At 47.6% G+C, this 12789-nt stretch overlaps 1 pseudogene; it reads right to left on the bottom strand.

Annotated features, from left to right (window-relative positions):
• Window positions 1–324: 324 nt before the first annotated feature.
• On the bottom strand, window positions 325–11656 carry LOC132486858 (interferon regulatory factor 3-like; annotated as a pseudogene).
• Between the last annotated feature and the right edge of the window lie 1133 nt (window positions 11657–12789).

The following is a 12789-nucleotide window of genomic DNA, read 5'->3' as shown; positions in this document are numbered from 1 at the left end:
TTCCTTCTCTGCCACCTTCAGAGCTCCACAAAAATATCTCAGTTACATGAACCTTTCGATTTTTATTTTGTGGCAACTAATAGAAATATTTTTAAAATATTTTAAACTGGATTTTGTCTTGCGGGCTCACAGCATGTCAACCTCTAAAATACTCTTAACAATGGCTCTCTCTGGAGAATCATATTATGGGCCAATTTCCACTCTCTATACGTTGCTTTATGTTTGAGGGGTTTTTGGCCTGTCTCAAGAACCCGTTTCTTGGTCGAGGTGAGGGCTGAGGGGCCTATACCCATGATGAGCAAGGGTTCAGGCCTTCCTAGTGACCTAGAAATCCATGTCCTTGACCAGGTCTTGGAAATAAGCCTTGTACTGGTTCAAGGTGAGGGAGAGTAAGTGGCTGTTGGAAATGTGCAGGTTCAAGGTATGCCCCAGCGAGGAGGTATCCTCTAAACGGGCCATATCTGGCAGGGTGCTGAGGCACATGGGAACAACCTTGACCACCAGGAGCCTCTTGATAGACAGCTGGTCCTGGGACCACGACTCTCCAGCAAGAGAATTACAGGGTGTAGATGGTGTCTGCTTCCTTCCCTGAAGATGATCAGGTTTGCCACAAAAGATTCCAGGTGGAACATGCCTCCTTTCTTGCCCTTGGGGACCTCACCATCGTGCTGGTGACCACCATCAGGAAGGCGGTCTAGCCCATGGCCCAGTACCAGTGGCAGTGCCCCAGCCTCTGGGCCCAGAGCTGCTGCCAAGCTCTCTGCAGAGCTCCCCGCTTCCTCCCCCCACCTCCCTGCAAGGCAGCTCAGCACAGCCTCGTGTAGCCTGTCATACCCTGGGGTCTGACAGTCTTATTGGCTACCCAAGCAGTGCCCTGTCCCCTGCATCTGACCCCACCAGCCACAGGCCCCTGGGGCAGAAGACAGTCTGCTGGAAGACTTGGTACCCAGGTAGGAGGTGGTCCCCTTGAACTTCCACTCTGAGCAGTGATAGCAGCAATATTAAGAGAGAAGGATGAGAGAGTGTAAGGGGCTGTCACCCCAGCTCCAGCCCCTCCCACGCCACAGCTGGTACTCATCTTCCTCAGGCAAGCTGCCTCAGTGGGCTTTTGGGAGTTGGAGCAGGGGTCCGAGTTAGGGCAGGGAACAGGGATGTTTAAGGTGGGGCTCAGCAAAAGCTGAGGAGGGTGCTCAGGGTCCACACCCAGGCTCTAGGGCCCCCATCTGGTAATGGGGCCAAGCCCATGTCACTCAGGGAGTCAGAGGTACCGCATCTGCCACTGGTGTCTGGAGAGGTATCTGCACATGCAGCTCTGGTCCAGGCAGGCCACACCCTACGGCTGCCCCAGGCCCAGCTGCCACACAGGCCAAGGTAGGATCCGAGGCTTTGGGGTTCCCATGGTCCAGCTTAGAGGCTCGGTACACACAGGGTGCTGGGACCTAGGCCTGCTCTTGGACTCCAGGTAGCTCTTGAGCTCACAGCTGCACATATCCGTCCCCTTCCTGGCAGCTGGGCTTTAGAGTGGTGAAGCTTTCTTTTCTATCTACTGCTTTTATGATGAATACAAACACACAAACATACTTACACTGAGCTTGTGCTAGAAAGGTCTGAACCAAAGTGAGTTTCCAGACCATTTCAGACTGGAGCCAGTTTCAGGATTTTGGCCTAGCTTTGGTTTTGTTACTGATCGCAAGTATCTTGAGTTTGGTGGATACCCCTGGGCTCATCTAGATAATGAGCTCATCTGGATACTGCTTTGGACTAGGGTTTCTGCAGCCTTGAGATACTTCTGGCTGTGTTGGACCGTATGGGTCCTTGGGGTAGAAGCAGTATTTTAAGGAAGGGAATGATCATCTCTCTCAATTTCCATGATGTGCTCAGAGTTTGTGGTAAAATGAATAGCTAAGTGATCATCGTTCATCCATTCATTCACTCTTTCATTCAACAAAGATGTTCTGAGTGCTTACTATGTGTCTGGCCCTTTGTTGGGTCTTGAGAGCAGTGAGAGATTTGCATGGAGTTCCGAGCTTTGGAGGAGGCACCAAATAAACAGACTGATGTAAAATCGTGTGAAATGTAGTGTGGGGAGGGTCAGCACATGATGCCTCGAGAGACTCCAGTGGAAGTTAGGGAAGACTTGTCTGAAGAGGTAGCACCTGGGCTGAGTTTGGAGAGACGAGCAGGAGTTAGCCTGGTAAAGAAATGAGGGGCTATTGAGAGATCCACAGGTGTAAAGGCATGAAGGCAGAGAGGACCTGGGACCTTCTGGGAACAGCCCATACTCTGTAGAGCCTGAGTGCTGAGTTTGTGGCAGGAGATGTCAGGCTTTGGGATGAGCGTGGGCAGCCACCTGATCACAAGCACTTGATAGAGCAGCCTGGGATGCCTGGGCTCCATCCTAAAAGAACATGAAAGCCAATGACTGGTTTTAAGCTAGGGAGATTTGGGGGCTGTCTTATATATTTATGTCAACAAATATTTTCACCCAGCGTTTTCATTTTGTGTTCCCTTGATTCTATGAACCAAGGGGTGTGGGGTGGGAAATACTGGGGGTTTTTGGTTTTGTTTTTATTAAGTGAAAGGAAACAACAAGTGTTTAAAAAAAAAACTCTACAAAATGATGGGTGAGAAGCTGTAGCTTTAAGTTTTGTACCTTCTGTGCTGCTTGACTTTAGACGTTTCATGACATGTCATGCATTGCCTGCAAGTTAACCCACCAACTTGGAAGGTTGCTGGTAAATTCCAAACCAGTTTCGAGGGTGTGTATGTGTTCCGACTGGCAGCTGGTTAAAGGCATCCATAACATTATAATAATCCTGGCTGAATATCGCTAGGATTTCAACTGGCAATTCATGCCATTTCTGGCACCATTACCCACAAAAGGCCATCTACCTTTCCCCAGAAAGGTAGATGAATCCTCAATCAATAGGAAGAGAATAAACATGTTTAATTTGGTAATAACTTGACTTCCCTGTCTCACAAGGTGAAAGGGAAAAGTCGGTGGTTTTTGAGAGAGAGAGAAGGGAGGGGAGGGAGGAACTGAAAGCCTCACAATTGCTGTCAAGGTGGTTTTTCACCCCTGGAGCAGGATGATCTCATTTGCTGCAGCCTATGCATTCATCCCTAACTTTCTTGTCTTTTTGCCATGAGGACACATGCATATGCTGAATGTGTAAGTGTGCCCCAGGGAGGCTGTAAGGATTTTAGAGGCAGACTAAGCAGGATTCAGATTCTCCTCTGCAACTTACTTAGCTGTGAGAGCCTGGGAAAGTTGTTTACCCTACCTGATTGGATTTCAGAATGCCCACCTAGCCTGGGCTTCTGTGACAATTAAATGGGATGAGATGTTTGTGTATAGTGACTGACACATACCTGATGTTCAATAGATGTTAATTTCTCTCCCGACCCTGGACTAAAGTTACTTTTAATTGGTTTTCATAGGAATAGCCATTTGTCTCCCTGACTCTCTGTCCTACTTACTTTTCACCAGTAAGGAAACACATGTTCAGAGAAGTGGGAACTTTGGGAGCAGAATGCCTTGTATTCCAATCCTGGTGTTACTACTTGCTTTGGACAGGTGACTCAATATTTTTATTTTATTTTTAAATTTGTTTTAAAGTAATGTGTATTTGTTTGTTGTTGTTGTTGTTTTAATTAATTCATTAATTTGGTTGCGCTGGGTCTTAGTTGCGGCAGGCAGGCTCCTTAGTTGTGGCATGCGAACTCTTAGTTGCGGCATGCATGTGGGATCTAGTTCCCTGACCAGGGATCGAACCCGGACCCCCTGCATTGGGAGTGCAGAGTCTTATCCACTGCACCACCAGGGAAGTCCCTCAATAATTTCAGACTTAGTTTTCTTCTCTTTGAAGGGAACAGTGATGCCCAATACTTCCTACATCTTCCACGGTCGTTGTAAAGACTCAGTGAAGTAAGGCAGGGTTCCCAAACCTCAGAGAATCAGAATCACCCAGATATCTTGTTAAAACAGACCACTAGACTCCATCCTCAGGGGTTCTGATTCTTTTTTTTTTTTTTTTTGCCGTAAGCGGGCCTCTCACTGTTGTGGCCTCTCCCGTTGCGGAGCACAGGCTCCGGATGCGCAGGCTCAGCGGCCATGGCTCACGGGCCCAGCCGCTCCGCGGCATATGGGATCCTCCCAGACCGGGGCACGAACCCGTATCTCCTGCATCGGCAGGCGGACTCTCAACCACTGCGCCACCAGGGAGGCCCAGGGGTTCTGATTCTTGAAGTCTTGGGGGAGGCTGAGAATTTGCATTTCTAACCAATTCCCAGGCAGTGCTAGTGTGGTGGTCCCAGGCCACACTTTGACAACAGGGCAGCCTGTCACTACCAGATGGATGTGAGCTACCATCACCTTTTGTATTTTACGGTAGGGGTCATAAAGTAGTTGCCACCACTTGGCTATTTTGAGGTCCTTATTTTGGCTATGTCAAATAATTGCTTAATTTTGAATTTAAGTAGAACTAATATAAGCAGTGAGGAGAAAGAATTTAGTATTCTAGGGGGTTGGAATCTACCTTTGCTGCTGAGGACATCTGTGTGACGCAGACACAGGAAGGAGGGGCCTGGACTGACCAGGCGTCAATACAGTTTTATCAGCCTTGACCCCTTGGGACGTGTCTGGATTAAAAAACACATTTCTGGAACATTCTCCTATTGCACAAGACTCTCTACCAGGTGTTAAGGGCACGTTTTAGGGAAATTCTGGAAAATGACAGGGGAGTTCCACAGGCCAGAATTTCTTTTAGTAACTTGTAAAAAAAAAAAAAAAAAAAAAAAAACCCATCATCCCTAGGGTTTTTGAGTACATAAAGATGGATCTTCCCACTGAGGAAATCATGGGCCCTGACTCTTTTATTTTAGAAGGTGGATGGCAAAGATAAGGGGTATGGTGACACCTCTGTCACTTCATGAGCAGCCTGAATTACAGATCTAAAATTAACAGGTTCTCCCCCATCCACCAACCCAATACTTAAACTCTCCTTTGTCATTGTTTCTAGAAGCAATCGAGTCATAAGAAATTCTACCTGAATCTGCAAGCCTTTCAAACACAGCCAAGGTGGGGAACTCAGTGTCACGTTAGCGTTAAGAGTTTAGGTTCTGGGGCTTCCCTGGTGGCACAGTTGTTGAGAGTCCGCCTGCCGATGCAGGGGACATGGGTTCGTGCCCCGGTCCAGGAGGATCCCACATGCCGCGGAGAGGCTGGGCCCGTGAGCCATGGCTGCTGAGCCTGCGCGTCCGGAGCCTGTGCTCCGCAATGGAAGAGGCCACAACAGTGAGAGGCCTGTGTACCGCAAAAAAAAAAAAAAAAAAAAAAATGAGTTTAGGTTCTGGGGTCAGATGGATGGGGCCCATTTCTTCACTTTCTAGCTTGGAGACAGTGACCTTAACAGATGACTTTCTAAACTGGCATTTTCTTATCTAAATTGAGGGCAGTAGTAGTACTTATTCCAAAGAGTCTTTGTGAGGGTTATTTAGATAAGTATGTGAGGACTCAATAAATGACAGCTATTGTTACTACCAGGGCGGTTTTTAAGAGTTTAGGATTGGGACCAACAGCTGCATGCCCCCCTGAGCTGTCATGTTTACAGAATTATCCAGCAGTGTTCAGTTGGTTTGTGGGGCTAGATTCTCCGTTTTCTCCAACTTGTTTATATGGTTTTGGATTGAAAGAGAAGGGGAAAGAAATGGGGACACAGGGACAGAGGACGGCCTGTGGGGTTATGACTCTGCCTGACCCGAGGAACTGCGGCTCAGCCTCCGTAAGGCAGGGGTTAGAGCCATAAGCTGAAGGATCTGTTCTCCCCAGGTGGGGCGGCACACTCAGTGGCTCAGAGGCCAAGGTGACAAAATGCAGAGTTGGGGAAAGGGCTTATACATGACGCCAGGGGTGCAGTGAAAACACAAGGGAACCCGGGTCTGTTTTCCTCTCAAAGTTTTGAGGTCCCAAGAGTCAGCATCCTGGGCAGGGAAAGCAGTGTTTTCATGGAGGCCACAGCATCCACGGAGATGACAAAGTAGTTCCCACAGGGACTTGTGAGTGGGTAGTAGTTATTAATGAAGAATACAAGGGGACTCGTTCTGAAGGTCCTCTTTCTGTGTGCGGGGAAATCCCTAAATGATGGGGGTGGAAGTGACACAGGTGGGAACAGGGGAGGAGTAGGGACATTCGGGTGATGTAGCTGAAGTCTGCTGCAGAATGCTGGGCACAGGGTAACCATCCAGGAACTGGGCATTATTCCTAGCTGTTTCCTGTCACCTGACCTTGCCCTGTGCCCATGGCCCCGGGCAAGGTCTGCTTGAGTATTGAAGGACATGAGAATTCTCAGCCCCTCTTTCCATGGAACTCTTTGGAGCATGCAGAGTAGGGTATTATTAAGTCTATGCTAAGTCAGTTTTCTCCATCACAACCACAAAATATCTACTTTTGAGAGGAAAGAGTAACTCAGGCCTTAGGTACTAGGCAATAGTGATCATCCTGGCCAGCTCCCTAGACTTGGAGGCAGAAGACCTGGTTCAGACCCCAGATTTGTTACCTTTGAGCTTTGAGGCCATAGGCTAATTATTTAACTTCCTCGTCTCTACAGTGGGGACAAAACTGCCTGCCCTACCACCAGATAATAAATGCAAAGTGTTTTGTAAACTGTAAAGTTCTGTTTAAGGGAATTAAGGAAAGTGCTTTTGGTTTGGCTGATGATGACAGCTCCTAGGGCTACTGGCGTTCGACCAAGGGATGGTACCTTATTCCAAAATGAAGACTCATGAGGGACCTCAGGCGTGGAGACAGGTGAGGGATGGGGAGATGTTTGGGGAGATCCCTGGGTGTTCACTACCTACTCCTGAGGCTGGTCTGTGGGACACGAACCCAATAATCTCATCAGGAGGTATCCATCACTGGGGCAATGCTGAGGATGCGACAGCTGCCCCTCCTCTCTCCCCTGCCGTGGTCATGTATCCCTGTCTCCCTTCTAGACCGTGCACTTCTAGATCATGGACCATGTTCTCTTCTCTTCATTGTCCAGCCCCTGGCACAGGGCCTGCCACTGAGTGGCGGTTCGTTCCATCAGGGTTTATGGAACAATTTAGTGAGTGAGTGAGTGAGAGGGTGTGTTTCCTTTTTTTTGGATCACGGTTCTTTTCTGTATTCTGCACACTTTCATTCTTACGCTGCTTCTCTTTCTGAAATGTCCTTAAAGTAATCCACAGCTCTGGGGAGACTGGAACATGGAAACACAAATTCATGGGTTGAAGAAACAGGGAAAGCTGAGGAAGAACAATAAGAATTGCTTTCCTTTCTGAGCTCTTTGTGCCTTGGGGATCAACTCTGGGGAAGAAAGGAGACTTGGGAATTGGTCGCTGGCGGTGGGTGCGTGGGTGGGGCAGCAGGCATCTTCTGTGGAGAATTCGCCTGTCTTGACACAATAATGCTGTTCTGTAACTTGAAGGAGATGTGGGCTCTGAAGACTTCTGGCCCTGGAAATAGGAGCTTTTTCAAAAAGAACTGGGAACTGATAAAATAAATCTGGAAATGGCTCCCATTGTTGTTAGGGTTGAAACAGGTGTTTTGTGAGTTTCCTGAATGCTGCTATGATTGTAAACCAGGGAACATCTTGATTTTATGTTGGTTTCCCCTTGTTGCTCCCAAAACCTCTTACGGATAGTAACAACAGTGACATCAATGTGGACAGTGCCCTTTCTCTGAGGGCTTGCTCTACACCACCCTGTCTTATTTCTCACAACAACTCTGTAAAGATTAGTGACAACCATGACCCCATTTTACAGATGAGGAAATGGAGGTCCAGAGAGGTTAAGTGATTTCCCCAAGGTCACACAGCCAGTCAACTGAATTTGAACCATGTTTGAATCCCAGCATGAAAGCTACATCCATGCCCTCTTCCACCCCCTGAACTGCCTCCTTTGAAAAGTGTAAGGTTGAGTTTATTGATGAGGTTGTACAGACTTGCCTCTGAAGTATTTTCTAGGCAGTTCAAGTAAAGCCCTTCAAGATACAGATTGTGTGTATTCCCCTGACAAGAAATCCTCCCCGTCCCAACACCTCCCTTCAAGGGTTTTTTTATAGACAGCGCCCCCTCCCACCCCCAGGGTTCAGCCTGGGGGAGAAAATGAGACAAGAAAACAAGGAAATAAAAGAAAACAAAAGACCCCAAGGCCTGTAACCAGTCATGAATGAAACATGCTCCCCCAGCCTCACAAAATGTCAGTCAGATTCTCTTTGTTCTCAAAGCTCTGGTTTCGCAGAGCATCAATTTCCCCTAATAATAAGCTTTTTTATTCTTCATCTGATGATGCAGCCTGGTCTTGAGGGTTCTTATCATGTCTATTGCTCATCCAGGATAACAGACACATGCACAGAGAGTTTGTCACTTCCCTTCATTTCTTTTCCTTTCCCGTCACACGTGATTTCCGCCCCAGTGCAAGCAGGGGTCTGAGCAGCATCCCGCCTTTTCCTCCGCCCCCTGCCTCCCTCCCACACAGCTCTTTGAGTTCCCATGAGTAAGCTCGTCTTTCTCCACCCCCATCATTCACCCCTCCACGGTGACTTGTCAGCTAGGTGTGCCCCTGGGGGCCCGGTATTTCCGACAGGGTGTATATTTGAGCTAACGTGTCATGTATGAACTTTGTTCCAGGCGCATGCTGAGAGCTTTGAACGGATTATCTCATTTGCTACTTACATCATCCCAAGGAGGAGGGTCCTGGTGGTAAACCCACTGTACAGATGCGGAAACTGAGGCACAAGATGTCCAAGGACACATAGCCCTCTAGTGTCTAGAGTCTAGAGCCTATCTTCTTAACCAGTCCTCACCAGCTTAGGTTTTGTTCTGGAAACTTCCTTGTGAAACATCGGACAGCCTTGAGAGTAATCCCTGGCTTTTGAAGTTCTCAGCCCACAGGGCCCTAGAAAAGTGGTCCCCAACCTTTTTGGCACCTGGGACCGGTTTTGTGGAAGACAGTTTTTCCACGGACAGGTTGAGGGGGGCCGGGGGTGTGGTTCAGGTGGTAATGCGAGTGATGAGGAGCGAAGGGGAGCCGCAGATGAAGTTTCTCTCGCTCTTCCGCCCGCCTGCCTCTCACCTCCTGCTGTGCGGCCCGGTTCCTAACAGGCCGCAGACCAGTATCTGTCCATGGCCCGGGGGTTGGGCACCCCTGCCCTAGAGAATCAAGGTGAACAGTAACCTCAGAAAAGTCAAGTCAAGCAGTAACAATGACTAGAGGGGTTTACAGAACATCCACAGACCGTTTAAGGTAACCAAAACCTGACCATTCTCTCCCTGTAAGGAGAGCACAGGAATGGTGGTGGGAATGGCCCCCTGCACCTGTCTCCGTCTGTCGCCTCCTGCAAGACCTCCTTCCCATCATTTGCGCCTTCCCCACACCTCTGTCATTACAGCCATCTATGGATAGGTAGGGTGACCTTAAGGACAGCAGTTCTTAAGGTTTCAGGAGCGTCAGGATCACTTAGGGAGCTTATCTAAAATCCAGATTCTGGAAATTCTGATTCAGGAGGCCTGGGAGAGGGACCTAGAATTTTCATTTTTCCAAGCACCTCTGGTGATCCTGATGCAAGAAGTCTCCAACCCGCTACTTAAAAGTAACCACTGCTTCTCGGACAATAGCATTAGGACAAGGAAGCAAAATGCAGTCGTAGGTCAGTGGCCTGATTTTGCCTCGAGCAATCTGTCACAAGTGCCCGAGAGCATGACTGTAAACCCGGGACCCCAGCATCACTTGGCTGCCCTGCTTTCTGCTCTTCACCCTTCACCTCTGTTGCTGGGGAGGATGCAGCTGAGGAGCTGTTCATCTTTATCTGCTGTGCTTATTGTAGGAGCTCAATAATATTTATTATTATTTATTAATCTTCTTAACTAAGATCAAGATCTTTATCTTCTGGTCTAATATCTCCTACCAAGGGATTCTCTAACCCATTTAGAAACCAACTTTGACTGCCCATTTAGACCAACTGAAATGATCAGGAAAAAGTAGGGAAGAGATCCTGCACTAGAGACAGGTTATAAAGACAGCTGCATGTTTAGGTGTAGACACAGCTGAAATTGCCCCCAGCTTGGTTCCCTGTTTAAGTCATGCTGGATGCCCCACCTCCCACAGAAGGCCTTTTTCCGAAGAAAAGGAGTGGCTTCCCGTCCCATCCCAGATATAATCTCCTGCGGGGCACTCCCATTGCTATGCTCAGTTTACAGCCAATCCGTCAATGTTAAGTGGCCTGTAATCATTTGCTGTATCAGGTTAGTAATAAGCCTCTGAACATGTCATTCTGCAATAAGTTATTTCATTCTCTTTGGTCCATAGTGTGCTTCTAAAACCAGAGCTTTTCTGATGCCCACAAAGGCTGTAGACTCTACTAGGACAGGAAACACATGGATCTTGAGAGAGCAGTGTAGTGCCTGAAACATAGAAGGTGTGCCATAAGTGTTTGTTGATTAAGTGACTGTAATTCTGTGAATCCACAATTTTTTGAGGAGCGGTTGTCTCCAGATGAGACTGTGGGTTGGACCAGAATAAGTCCATATAAAGTTGCACTCTTCTCAGACAAAAATGCAAAACTTTAGGGCAGTGTATTAAGTTTTTCATAAAGCTAAATTTAAAAGACTGTCTATTCTGAGACTATGTTCTTCCTAATTTGGGTGTGTTAAAATTACCTCTATTCTATGAGGTGATAGCAAGAGATGTGACCATATTGACTTAACTGACTCCACGCCCCGCTCTTTTGGGTAGGCTCCTGCATTTCTTGCCTAGAAGACTGAAGTAGCCTCCAGAAGTAGCCTGCCTGAGCCCACTTCCCCCCTTTTATCTGTCAAGACTTTCAGTTACAATCCAGACAAGGGGATTCTAGCTGACCTGGGTATTTCCTCAAACACAGAAAGGCTATTTAAAAGAAGGTAGGCCTAAAGGCATTGTGCTATCCTCAGTTGGATCCTGGAAGAGAGAAAGGACATGCGTGGAAAGACTGGTAAAATCCAGATGAAGTTTGTAGTTTAGTTAATGGTAATCTATCATTGTTAGTGTCTTTGTTGTGCTGACTACACCATGGTTATATAAGACGTTAGCGGTAGGAGAAACCAGGTGAAGGGTATAGGAAATCTCTGTGCTATTTTTGTAGCTTTTCCATGAATCTAAAATTATTCCAAAATAAAAAGTTTATTTAAAAAATGCTGACAGTCCATGTGCTCAAAAATCCATTTGATCAAAGATACCTTTTGAATATATAAATCAGAGCATATCAGTATGTTTCTTAAAGTCTTTCAGTGACTTCCCATTGCCCTGGGAATCAAATCCCATACGTATACCAGGACCTCGGGAACCAGCCCTGCTGTATCTCCCACCTCATCTCTGGTCTGTCCACTCTGCCTTTGATTACTCCAGTCACAGTGGCCTTCCTGCAGTTTCCTGGCGAGGCCATGCTTGTTGCTGCCTTAGGCCTTTGCACCAGAGGGTTCTCTCTAGAACCCTCTTCCACCAGATGTTCGCATGGCTGGCTCTGGATACTTAGGGCTCTTTTCCAGCACTTTTGCTGCCCACCCACTCTAGTGTAGCTTCTCTGCTGGTCACTGTCCTTCACTTCACTCTGCTTTGTGTTCTTCAAAACACCTAACACCATCTATCCAATTACTTAAATGATTTATTTCCTTGGTATTTATTTGTTAATTGTCTCCCCCTCCCCTTTGGATGTCAGGTCCATGAGGACCGGGGTTTACTGTTCATCCCTGGATCCTCAGCACCTAGAGTAGCGTCTGGCACATACTAGGGGCTCTCTAATTATTTGCTGAAGGAACGAAAGCAGGGACATTTCATCCAGGAAGGCTCCCTGACCGCTGCTCAGGGATAAGATTCCCCGCCTCTGGTCCCACGGCCTCCTGCATTTCTCTCTCCTACAGCTTTTGCCCAACTGGATTGTAACTGCCTGTTAGCCCTCTGTCTCCTTCACTAAGCCCTGAGCTCTGGTGGGTAGAATGATGTGATCCACCTTTGCACTTTTAGAGCTTGCACACACCTGGGACAAAGGGGCATTCAACAGCAGTGGAACTCATTAGGGCCTCTGGCTTGGACACTTGCTGGCTAACTTGGGGAGTCTGAGGTGAACCCTATTTTAGACAAGACCAGTCACTGACCACTTCATTCATGTTTAGACCGTCACTGCCTAGCATTAGAATGGGTTACATGGGTTTCCAAACCCTGCCTTGTAATGACTGAGTAACCTTGGGCAGGAAATGTAACCTCCCAGAACCCTGTTCTCCTCATCCACAGGTCGGGGATGTGGATGTTGATGGACATGTGCATGCCCACATGTACACACACACACATACACACACTTCACATAGCTGATCTCCTTACCCTTTCAATCTCAGCTTAAATCTTGCCTGCTTTATCTAAAGTAGGTCCCTTGGCCTCAGCCATAGCACTTATCACAGTTTATAATGAAGTGATTTACATATGTTTTGTGTCATCTCCACCATCAGAGTGCAGGTAGGTGGTGTAATTAATTGGCACCACTGTATCCCAGATGTTGCAACAGCAGATAGTATAGAGTTGCTATATTATTATGCCATTAGTTATACTTATATTACTACTATTATTTTTTTTGCGGTACACGGGCCTCTCACTGTTGTGGCCTCTCCCGTTGTGGAGCACAGGCTCTGGACGCGCAAGCTCAGTGGCCATGGCTCACGGGCCCAGCCGCTCCGTGGCATGTGGGATCTTCCCGGACCGGGGCACAAACACGTGTCCCCTGCA

This window comes from Mesoplodon densirostris, chromosome 3, assembly GCF_025265405.1.
Source record: "Mesoplodon densirostris isolate mMesDen1 chromosome 3, mMesDen1 primary haplotype, whole genome shotgun sequence".
Taxonomy (NCBI): domain Eukaryota; kingdom Metazoa; phylum Chordata; class Mammalia; order Artiodactyla; family Ziphiidae; genus Mesoplodon; species Mesoplodon densirostris.
Note: the sequence above shows the minus strand (reverse complement) of the source record. Positions and strands in the feature narration are given on the sequence as shown.